The sequence below is a fragment of the Macrobrachium rosenbergii genome, chromosome 46 (assembly GCF_040412425.1).
Source record: "Macrobrachium rosenbergii isolate ZJJX-2024 chromosome 46, ASM4041242v1, whole genome shotgun sequence".
NCBI lineage: Eukaryota > Metazoa > Arthropoda > Malacostraca > Decapoda > Palaemonidae > Macrobrachium > Macrobrachium rosenbergii.
This window is the reverse complement of record NC_089786.1, coordinates 2,060,001-2,072,500: the sequence shown is the minus strand read 5'-3', so window position 1 is coordinate 2,072,500 and position 12,500 is coordinate 2,060,001. Positions and strand designations below refer to the sequence as shown.

General features: G+C 35.9%; 1 protein-coding gene across 3 annotated transcripts in view; it reads right to left on the bottom strand.

Moving 5' to 3' along the window:
* The window catches only part of LOC136830143 (leucine-rich repeat-containing protein 24-like), a 668,646-nt gene that overhangs the window by 319,271 nt on the left and 336,875 nt on the right, over positions 1 to 12,500 (bottom strand). For 2 of the 3 annotated variants that reach the window (XM_067089346.1, XM_067089345.1), the window contains one exon: positions 5,430 to 5,464. The gene's annotated coding sequence lies outside the window, so the exon portion shown is untranslated. The remainder of the gene's footprint in view (positions 1 to 5,429; positions 5,465 to 12,500) is intronic. The other variant, XM_067089344.1, reaches the window with a different exon arrangement.

Here is a 12,500-nt window from a genome sequence, read left to right as displayed (position 1 = left end):
ATTCTTCATATCAAGAGCCCGTGCTTTGCGAAATGTCAGCTTACCTCAATAACAACAAGACTCTAAGTTATACTTCTTTTATATACTTTTCATATCAAGAGCCCGTGCTCAGCAAAATGTCAACTTACCTCAATAACAACAAGAAGACTAAGTCACATATCTTTTATATATTTTTCAAATCAAGAGCCCGTGCTTGGCAAAATGTCAGCTTACCTCAATAACAACAAGATTCTGAGTCATATTTTTTTATATTTTTTCATATCAAGAGCCCGTGCTTTGCAAAATGTCAGTGTACCTCAATAACAACAAGACTCTAAGTCATATTTTTTTATATTTTTTATATATTATTCAAAATGTCATATTAACAAGCCTAAGTCATATTTTTTTTACAAATATCAGCTTAAAATGTCAGTAAGTAAAAAGACTAAGTCACATTTTTTGCATATTTTTGAAATCAAGAGCCCGTGCTTGGCAAAATGTTGTTAAAACAACCGCTTATTCCAGCGTTAAACACAACCATCCATTCATCCATTTGTCTACATCACCTGGCGTCACACAACGAACAAACCTTGCATGGCAGCCATCCCAACAACTGAAAAGTGCAGGCAAATCCTATTAATCCCCCACCGACGGGTAATCCTTAAAATCCACAACAACGGAGTTGTAGTAATGTCACCATTCCTACATATTCCAGGGAATTCCCGCTCCGTAAATTTATTTGAAAGTCTCCCTCCTCTGCTGGAATGCTGGGAGTCATCAAAGTCAGTCGGCCGCGTTCAGTGGGGCAGTTTTTCCTCGACGGGAATCGGTTAGTTTAAGCCGACTTTTGGGAGAGGCTGTGTGTGCATTACGGCTGAATGTATAACGATAAAGCAATCGAGATCATCCGAATTATGGTTTTGTGGCGAGGTCTGGTTGAGAGAGAGAGAGAGAGAGAGAGAGAGAGAGAGAGAGAGAGAGAGAGAGAGAGAGAAAAAAAATAATTTCATGAATTAAAACTGGTACACTTTAATAATTTCCATCCTGTCAACTGATGAGAGAGAGAGAGAGAGAGAGAGAGAGAGAGAGAGAGAGAGAGAGAGAGAGAGAGAGAGAGAGAGAGAGAGAGAGAGAATTTCCATCGTGTCAACTGGTGAGAGAGAGAGAGAGAGAGAGAGAGAGAGAGAGAGAGAGAGAGAAAGAGAGAGAGATAATTTCATGACTTAAAGCTGGTACATTCTAATGATTTCCAAAGAGTCAATTGCAGAGAGAGAGAGAGAGAGAGAGAGAGAGAGAGAGAGAGAGAAACTAATTTCATGAATTAAAGCTGGTATATATTCTAATAATTCCCATAAGTCAATTTGAAGAGAGAGAGAGAGAGAGAGAGAGAGAGAGAGAGAGAGAGAGAGAGAAACTAATTTCACGACTTTAAAGCTGGTGTATTCTATGAAATTTCCATCGTGTTATCTGATGTCAAAGAAATACGTCTTCTCTGACGTAATTCTCAAAATGAATTATGACGCGAGTCGGGGGTAATGGCAACGCGTATTCCACTGTAATGCGAAAATTGTACTCAAATGTAATTACAGCAATAAATTCTAATCAAACAGAGATCACATAATTCGGTCAAGTCTCCCCCTCTGTGGCCGGTCAGTCAGAAACCACTCGCTTGTAATTCGATAAAGTTACCCTCTCGAAAATTAAGTTCAAGTTATTCCTCCAGTACAAAAAATAAAAAAAAATAAAACAAGTAAAAAACGCGTCGAAGTTTCTTCGGCGCAATCGAGTTTTCTGTACGGCGTATAATCAAGGCCACCGAAAACATCTTTCGGTGGTCTCGGTGCATTGCTGTACGTGCTGCGGCCCATGAAACTTTAACCACTGCCCGGTGGTGGCCTGTTCTATACCGCTGCCAGACACACGATCATGGCTAACTTTAACCTCAAATAAAATCAAAACTACTGAGGCTAGAGGGCGGCAATTTGGTATGTTTGGTGATTGGAAGGTGGATGATCAACATACTAATTTGCAGCCCTCTAGCCTCAGTAGTTTTTAAGATCTGAGGGCGGACAGAAAAAGTGCAGACAAAAAAAAGTGCGGACAGAAAAAGTGTGGACAGAAAAAATGCGGACAGAATAAAGTGCGAACAGAAAAAAGTGCGGACAGAAAAAGTGCGGACAGAAAAAGTGTGGACAGAAAAAATGCGGACAGAAAAAAGTGCGGACAGAAAAAGTGCGGACAGAAAGAGTGCGGACAAAAAACGCGGACAAAAAGTGCGGACAGAAAAAGTGCAGACAGAAAAAATGTGGGGAAAAAAAAAAATGTGGACAGAAAAAGTGTGGACAAAAAAAATGCGGACAGAATAAAGTGCGGACGGACAGATAAAACTGTCCCCAGTAGCAGAAGGAACATAAAAAAAAAAAAAAATATGATGCACTTCGTCATAAAGTAAATGAAAAATTCTAGCCATTGACAATTTTTAAAAAAATTTCTTGACTAAAAACTGAGACTGGAAATATCTTTCACAGGTAACTGTTAGATCCTTTGACCAAGTAATGATTGCTATCTAGTTTATAAAATTTCTGAGAAATTATGCAGTTTGCTTCCATGAAATATCATCTGCTTGATTCCAAGAACTGAATGATTCCAGGAACTACCTGGACTGGAATCTGTGAAGTTATGATGTATGAGTGTTTTCAGGAACTGCATTGATCTGCTTGATTCCAGCTACAGACAATAGCCAATCAATTCCAGGGAATAGCAACATGAACATGATTACAGGCACTAACTTCCATTTGATTCCAGAAATCAAACACAACCGCTTACTTCCTGGAACCGCATTTCGATTCCAGAAATAACATCTTTGGCTTAATTTCAGAAGTAACACAGTCTGCTGCATTCCAGAAATAGTCACTGATTGTATCCAGCATTACCAATATATTTTTACTTCCAGGAATTACCATTATCCAACTGAATCCAAAAACTAACAACATCTGCTTGATTCCAGCAACACACGCAACAAACGAAAAGTTAATGCTAGCCATTAGCAATAATGGCCTCATTCCAGTAGCAAATGAAATGTCTGACTCCAGCCATTAGCAACATTGGCTTGATTCCAGGAAGAAAGTAAATGTGCTTGATTCCAGGCATTTTTAAAATTGCCTTGATTCCCGGAACAATGGAAGTGTGCGTGATTCCAGGCATTTCAAAAATTTCCTTGATTCCCGGAACAATGGAAATGTGCTTGGTTCCAAGCATTTTTAAAACTGTCTTGATTTCCGGAACAAATGAAATATGCTTGATTCCAGGCATTTTTACAACTCTTGATTCCGGGAACAAAGGAAATGTGCTTGATTCCAGGCATTTTTAAAACTCCTGATTCCAGGAACAAAGGAAATGTGCTTGATTCCAGGCATTTTTAAAACTCTTGATTCCAGGCATTTTTAAAACTCTTGATTCCAGGAACAAAGGAAATGTGCTTGATTCCAGGCATTTTTAAAACTCTTGATTCCAGGAACAAAGGAAATGTGCTTGATTCCAGGCATTTTTAAAACTCTTGATTCCAGGAACAAAGAAATGATTCCAGGCATTTTAAAACTCTTGATTTCAGGAACAAAAAATGAAATTCCAGGAACAAAAGAGCTTGATTCCAGGCATTTTTGATTCCAGGCATTTTTAAAACTCTTGATTCCAGGAACAAAGAAAATGTGCTTGATTCCAGGAACAAAAGAAATGTGCTTGATTCCAGGCATTTTTAAAACTCTTGATTCCAGGAACAAAGGAAATGTGCTTGATTCCAGGCATTTTTAAAATGCTTGATTCCAGGAACAAAAGAAATGTGCTTGATATTTTTAAATATTCCAGGAATATAAATGTATGATATCCAGGCATTTTTAAAACTCTATTCCAGGAACAAATAAATATATTCCAGGCATATATTTATAAATATATATATATATATATATATATATATATATATTGATTATATATATATATAAATATATATATATATATATATATATATATATATATATGAACAAAAAAATGCCTGCTTGTGCTCAGGCACTTCCAGCAGTATATACATTCCAGTGGATTCCATTTCATTCCCATTTATACTTTGAACAACATGACACCGGCCATTTCTCTCAGAGAACCGCCTAAATTGAATAATTCACCTTTTGGCAATTTGCGAATCCAGCCAGCCTTCGCGTTCTCAAAAAAAAAAAGAGAAAAAAAAAAAGGTTTCCAGCCTGCCTGCTTCTCTCTCTCTCTCTCTCTCTCTCTCTCTCTGTTGCATATTCAGACTCGATATTTTATTTTAAACAGAGCTATTATCATTTAGCTCTCTGAAGTATTATTACCTTTTGGCAGAGTTTAAAAGATAATTTGTTACTTGGCAGGAATAAATTTATCAACCCTTCTTACTTAGCAGGAATAAAGTTATCTAATTCGGTTGCTTCGCAGGAATAAAGTTATCGAATTCAGTTACTTCCAGGAATAAAGTTATCAGTTCGGTTACTTCTTTGAATAAAGTTATCGAGTTCGGTTACTTCGCAGGAATAAAGTTATCGGATTCGGCCCGAGGAATAAAGTTATCGAATTCGGTTACTTCGCAGGAATAAAGTTATCGAATTCGGTTTTTGGCAAGGAATAAAGTTATCGCCTCCGCGTCTCAGGAATAAAGTTATCGAATTCGAGCGGGAATAAAGTTATCGAATTCGGTTACTTCTCAGGAATAAAGTTATCTCTCTCGGTTCTCTCTCAGGAATAAAGTTATCGAATTCAGTTACTTCATGAGGAATAATATTTTATTCGGTTAAACAGGAATAAATTTATCGAGTTCGTATTACTTGGCAGGAGTTTAAAGTTATAATTCGGTTACTTAGCAGGAATAAAGTTATATTCAGGAATAAAGTTATCGAGTTCGGTTACTTCGCAGGAATAAAGTTATCGAATTCGGTTACTTCGCAGGAATAAAGTTATCGAGTTCGGTTACTTCGCAGGAATAAAGTTATCGAATTCGGTTACTTCGCAGGAATAAAGTTATCGAATTCGGTTACTTCGCAGGAATAAAGTTATCGAATTCGGTTAGTTAGAAGGAACAAAGTTATCAACCCTTCTTCCTTAGCAGGAACTAAGTTATCAACCTGTTACTTAGCAGGAATAGAGTGATCAACCTCTGTTACTTGAAAGGAATAAAGTTATCAACCCCTCTTACTTAGCAGGAATCAAGTGATCAATCTTCGTTTCTTAACAATCCCTGTTACTTAGCAGGAATAAAGTTATCAACCCTTCTTATTTAGCAGGAATAAAGTTATCAACCCCCCTTTACTTATCAGGAATTAAGTTATCAAATCCTACTGACAGCAGGAATAGAAAATCCTGTTATTTAGCAGGAATAAAGTTATCAAAAGCAAAGTCGAAGGAATTGAAAGCATTAGTCAACTTACCTTTGAAAACAAAGCCTTCGGAACTTCCACACCTTCTGAAAAGAAAAAAAAAAAAATTAATTAAACACAATTTTAGACAGGGCCAAAATATCACTTAAAATCGTTACAAAGTAATTTTAGGATGAGGCTGCGACCCTTACACACACCCCTGTGTTAAAGCACTCAAGTCTCAGAGGGCCTGGCTCGAGTTCCAACCGAGGCCGGACTACTTTGGGATGGCTCCTGTTGCTCCACTTAGTAGATTGTGTACCTGGTAGTCAGGTGACTGTGGTCAGTTACATTCTTGCTGAAAGTTGGGGGAAGGAAAGAAAATATGTCTTACACTAAAATACGCTAAAAAAATACTTAAAAAGTAAGATATCAATCAATATTTTCCCAACACAAAAAAATTATAAAGATCAATCAATATTTTCACAACACAAAAAACTATTTAAAAAAGAGATCAACCAATATTTTCCCATTACCAAAATTTTTAAAAATCAACCAATATTTTTCTATTACCAAACTAAAAAAAATCAACCAGTATTTTCCCATTACCAAAATAAAAAAATCAACCAATATTTTCCCATTACCAAAAAAGTACTTAAAAAGGAGATCAACCAATATTTTCCCATTGCCAAAATAAATATTCAAAAAGGGAGATCGATCAATATTTTCCCAACCACAAAAATATATTTAAAACAAGATCAACTAATATTTTCCCTATACCACCAAACATTATTAAAATAGATTACCAATATTTTCCCATCACCAAAAATATATTTTATAAAAGAGAACAATCAACAGTTTCCCTTAACCCAAAAAATATTTTAAAAACGTATGAACCATTATTTTCTCATTACTAAAAATATTTAAAAGATAATCAATATTTTCCCAATACAAAATAAATATTAAAAAACAGACGAATTAATATTTTCCAAATACAAAAAAATGTAAAAAAAGACGACCAATATTTTCCCAATAACAAAAATATATTTAAAAAAGAAATCAGCCAATATTTTCCCATTACCAAAAAATATTTAAAAAAGAAATCAGCCAATATTTTCCCATTACCAAAAAATATTTTAAGAAGAAATTAGCCAATATTTTCCCATTACCAAAAAATATTTAAAAAAGAAATCAGCCAATATTTTCCCATTACCAAAAAATATTTAAAAAAGAAATCAGCCAATGTTTTCCCCATTACCAAAAAATATTTAAAAAAGAAATCAGCCAATGTTATCCCATTACCAAAAAATATTTAAAAAAAGATATCAGCTAATACTTTCCCATTACCAAAAAAAAAAAAATATTTAAAAAAGAAACCAGCCAATACTTCCCCAGTTCCAAAAATTATGAGATATGATATTCACCAGAAGAATCACTATTAAAAAAAAACAGGATATGGGAAAAGGATTGGAGTTATGCAGCGGTTTCCGGTAATCCTGCCTATGTGAAAAACAAGGAAAAAAGAGGTCAAAGGAAAAAAAAAAAAAAAAAAAAAAAGTAATGATGTGAATAACGATTTGTGGAAAACCTCCAGGTTTCAACTGATCTCGAAAGCATAGGGGAATGATCTGAGCTCTGAAAATTCTAAAATAAAAAAAAAAAATATGTAAAAGCGTATAATCGAGGCCCACCGGAAATAGATTTATCTTTCGGTGGTCTCGGTATAATCCTGTACGAGCCGCGGCCCTTGAAACTTTAATCACGGCCTGGTTGTGACCTGTCCTATATCGTTGCCAGATGCACGATCATGGCTAACTTTAACCGTAAATAAAATAAAAACTACTGAGGCTAGATGGCTGCAATTTGGTATGTTTGATGATTAGAGGGTGGATGGTCAGCATGCCAATTTGCAGCCCTCTAGCGTCAGTAGTTTTTAAGATCTGAGGGCGGACAGAAAAAGTTCGGACAGAAAAAGCGTGGACAGAAAAAAGTGCGGACAGAAAAAAGTGCGGGCAGAAAAAGTGCGGACGGACAGACAAAGCCGGCACAATAGTTTTCTTTTACAGAAAACTAAAAAGGGAAGTCTATTTAATTTTCGTTATGTTTGATAGAAAAAATGTCTATAAAATTCTGTATATTAAACTGTCTGTGTTTAAACTAACTTAAGTATTACGAGAGAGATTGATCAAAATTTTAAGAATTAAATGTACAATTCATTATTTCAATAAAATTTCTACTTAACTGACATAAATATCTACATCTTTAAGAGCCTCGTACCATATCAGAATTTGGAAAAATTTGAAATTTAAAGTTCATGAGATAACTCTTGAAATTTTATTGACGAGCTCAACAATTTGAAGTTAAAAAATTAGATCACATAATTCAATCATACGAATATTTGCTACAGAGATTCTTGTAAAGACCAAAAGTCGAGAATGAAAATAAAATCCCCCTGATTTATCATCATATGTAATATATCAGTGATTCTCATTTTAGGTTCTCAACCTTTTTTTGGCCAATGCACCTTTCACCATATGTCAGAATGTCATTCTCACCCCACCCCCATCACCCTTTTCCAAAACTGTCTGCCCCAAAAGGTGCATTCCAAATGCATATTATGCTAAAAATCCTTGGTCACAGTTACCTCCCTGAAACTCTGAAATTCTCTCCTAAGGGGGGGATTCACCCCTGGTTGAGAACCACTGTAATATATTTTTGAAATTTTATTCTGCTAAGTAGCAGTTGAGAAATGAAAGAATTTAACTTGAGCTATGCAAATGTCTTTAGGAATTTATTTGAAAATTAAGCAAAAGTTTTTAAAATGAGCTTGTGGACAAAAATATGAATTTCCAAAGGATGTTTAAAAAAAATTAATCTTCCATCTAAATAAAAAAACCTGGAAGAAACTTTAATAAACTAATAAAATATAAATAAAAACGAAAAAACAGACATGAATAAAAAACAGACAAAATTAATACAAATAAAGAAGAAAAAACGAACAAAATAATTTCAATTAAAAATTAATAAAATGAATACAAATAACAAAAAGTAATGAAATAAATAAAAATAAAACATTAATAAAATGAATGTAGATAAAAGCGCAAAACTAAAAAAGTAAAAAAAAAATAAAATAAAGATAAAAATAAAACGAAAAACTAAGAAAGTAAACATAAGTAAAAAACAAAAACTAACAAAATTAAAATAAATAAAAACGAAAAACTAATAAAGTAAACATAAAATAAAAAACTAATAAAATAAAAAATAAAAACGAAAAACTAAAAAAGTAAACAAAATAAAAAACGAATAAAATAAAAAAATATAAAAACGAAAAACTAATAAAATAAACATAAAATAAAAAAAACGAATAAAATAAAAATAAATTATAAAAACGAAAAACTAAGAAAGTAAATATGAAATATCAAGCAAAAAACTAATAAAATAAAATAAAAAACGTGAAACATGTCAGCTCACAGAAGATCAACTCTATGAATCCGGACGCTGGGGGAAAAAGAGGGGAAAGCAAGGAAAGCAAAGGACAGGAAGGGGAAACAGGAAGAGGGGGGAAGGAGGGGGTAGGGGAGGGTAGGGGTAGGGGTAGGGGAGGGGGGGAGATGGGCCATTTATTTGGGCAATGTACTTCCTGCAGACGTTGGATTACCAAAGTCTACAGAGGGGAAACTCTTAAATAAATTGTTGTAGTGATGCAATGAATAGGGGAGAGAGAGAGAGAGAGAGAGAGAGAGAGAGAGAGAGAGAGAGAGAGAGAGAGAGAGAGAAGAGAGCATTAAAGGATGCTGATGGAAGATGGATAAAGCCATTAAGGAAATCCAGGCGACTGTAGCATTCCCTCTCTCTCTCTCTCTCTCTCTCTCTCTCTTTGCGATCCAGTTTCCCTCCATGGGCTAAGCTGGTGACGTTAATCAACTGCAACTCTCTCTCTCTCTCTCTCTCATTTTTTGTGATGATGTTAAACATACCTTGATGCTATATCTGCTTCTGTTTCTCTTTAGATAATCACTGAACTCTCTCTCTCTCTCTCCCTCTCTCTCTCATTTTTTGTGGTGATGTTAAACATACCTTGATGATATATCTGCTTCTGTTTCTCTTCAGATAATCACTGAACTCTCTCTCTCTCTCTCTCTCTCTCTCTCTCTCTCTCTCTCTCTCTCTCTCTCTCTCTCTCTCACGACGGTGACAAACATAACCTGATAAATATTGCTGTGGACGTAAAACATATTTATATATCTGCATTTCAGTACAATAACAGCAACCACAATCTCTCTCTCTCTCTCTCTCTCTCTCTCTCTCTCTCTCTCTCCCCGTATAATCCTCTTCTGATAAATGTGTTTGTTTTCGTCATAATCACAACAGATTCCTCTTCCTCCCTCCTCCTCCTCATCTTCTTCCTACCTCTTCCTCCTTCTTCTCTTCTTCTTCTTCTTCTTCTTCTCCACCTCCCTCCTCCTCCTCTTCACCCCTCTTCTCCTCCTCCTCTCCTTCTTCTTCTTCTTCTTCTTCTTCTTCTTCTCCACCTCCCTCCTCCTCCTCCTCTTCACCCCTCTTCTCCTCCTCCTCTCCTTCTTCTTCTTCTTCTTCTTCTTCTTTTTCTTCCTCACCCCTCCTCCTCGTCTCTCCTCCACCTCCTCTTCCCATCCTCTTCCTCCTCCTCCTCCTCCCATCCCTCCTCCTCCTCCCATCCTCCTCCTCCTCCTCCTTCTTCTTCTTCTTCTTCCTCCTTCTTCTTCTTCTTCTTCTTCTTCTTCTTCTTCTTCTTCACTGAATAAATAATGAATAATGGCAGTAACGATGAATGACTTCCTCTCTCTCTCTCTCTCTCTCTCTCTCTCTCTCTCTCTCTCTCTCTCTCTACACACAGTCGGAGTACATATATAAAATTCCTACATGTTAAACCCACTCTCTCTCCAGCCATGACTTCACTTCCTCCCTCCTCCCCCTCCTCCCTCTCCTCTCTCTCTCTCTCTCTCTCTCTCTCTCTCTCTCTCTCTCTCTCTCTCTCTCTCTCTCTCTCTCCCTTCCCTGCCTGTAACAAACACATTCATCAGATATCGAGCCAGACAGGTCCGATGCCTGTAATGCAGAAATGGACTGACCCTGGCGAGCCTGATGGGGTCCAGAGAGAGAGAGAGAGAGAGAGAGAGAGAGAGAGAGAGAGAGAGAGAGAGAGAGAGAGAGAGAGAGAGAGTTTGACACTTGGTGTGCTATCACTCTCTCGACAGACAATGAGAGACAAATCTTGTGCTGTCAAGTTCTCTTCACTATCTCGTCGTCCATTGCAGAGAGACAGTGTTTGTGTGCACGTGTGTTTGTTCTTGAGTGTTTGTTTGTTTGTTTTGTGTTTATGTTTGTGTATGTGTAGGTGTATGCGTATGCTTTGAGTATGTGAAGGTGTTTATGAATGCTTGTTAGTATGTGAAGGTGTTTGTGTATTGTTGTATGTCCAAGTGTATGTGCATGTTTGTGCGTATGTGAAGGTGTATGTGTATGTTTATGAGTATATGTATGTATGTGTATATTATGTATGTATGTATGTATGTATGTATGTATGTATGTATGTATGTATGTGTGAGTGTTTGTGTGTGTATAAATATGGCCTCTAGGCGGCAGATAACTAAAAGAATTCATTACCCATACACTATAGGAAATACACACAGTATACGCGCACACACACAAATACACATATATAAGTGTATGTTATTTGTGTGAGTATAACATAACACAAACTCTTTAAATACTCATACATACATACATACATACATAAGCACACACCGAATCCCAGGCCTTATGTGTATATCCGGATGAATATTCCTTTTAGATCTGTGACCAGTTAACTCTCGGGTTCAAAATCCTCTCTCCCAGGACGTATGGGACAGTCCCCACTTCTGGATGGGCAGGAGCGTGCGTGATTTTATGCCTTTTTTGTGTTTTATTTTTGTTTCTTGAGTTTGTTTGTTTGTTGCTGTCTTCTGTAGTTTGTGCGTGTTTGTGAGCCGTGAATGATGACTCTTCAAGTTTGGGTATTTATCTGTTTGTGTTTGTGAAGGTGTGACAGTCTATATATGTATGTTTATGTATGTATGTATGTATGTATGTATGTATGTATGTATGTATGTATGTGCATATATATATATTTATATTTATATATATGTTTATATTTATATTAAAAATCAGGATGTTTAACGTTTTGAAAACCTCATTTCAAAACCTCCACATATCATCCTGTTTGTGTTTGGTTTGTGCATGTTTGTGTACATAGCAGGCGACTGGACCACTGTCGAAAAATAATTTGAAAATAGCTGTAAAATTCTGTATAAAAAATGACCAATTTTAAATTTGTTTTTTTACGCATTTCAAAACTACAATTTGCCCAAAATACTTAAAATTGAATACTTGCTTTGACCTTCCAGAGGCCATAAATAATATTTCCTTAAAAATATTTTTTTTATTATCTTAGGTCAACTTAGGTCAACTTTGAAATACCCACTCCCTCCCTCCCCTTCACCTAATGTATAATCTAGCCTAATACCCTCCCCCCGACCCCATAAACACACCCTACCCCCTTTTATTTATCCCCCCTTTTCTCATTTCCCAAAAGGTTTCTTTTGTAGGAAGAAAGGAGAAAAAAAAGAAAAAGAAAGGAGAAAAAGAAAGGGAGAGAAAGATGTTCTCATTAAGCCTCCTTGATCATACATGCCCTTGTTGACTCACTCACTCTCTCTCTCTCTCTCTCTCTCTCTCTCTCTCTCTCTCTGTGTGTAACGTCACACTTTTCAGGGGAGGGGGGGCGCCGTCCCTTTGTGAAGGGTCATTGTCAAAGAACGCTTAAGCCAAACCCCGCCCCCCCGTCAGGTAAAAAAAAACTAAAAAAAAAATCTATTGCTTAAGCTCCCAGGTAAAAAAAAAACTAAATAAAAACTATTTTAAAAGATGCATCAAAGCGATACTTAATCAGTGTCCCATGTAAAAAAAAAAAAAAACACACACACACACACAATGTTCTCCAAAAGATTCTTCTCAATACTTAATCACTCGTCCAGGCCAAAAAAAAAAAAATAATAAAAAAACCTAGGCAATACGGTGTTATGAAGAAATTGATAAACACAGTTCAAAAGAGTTTTTAAAAAG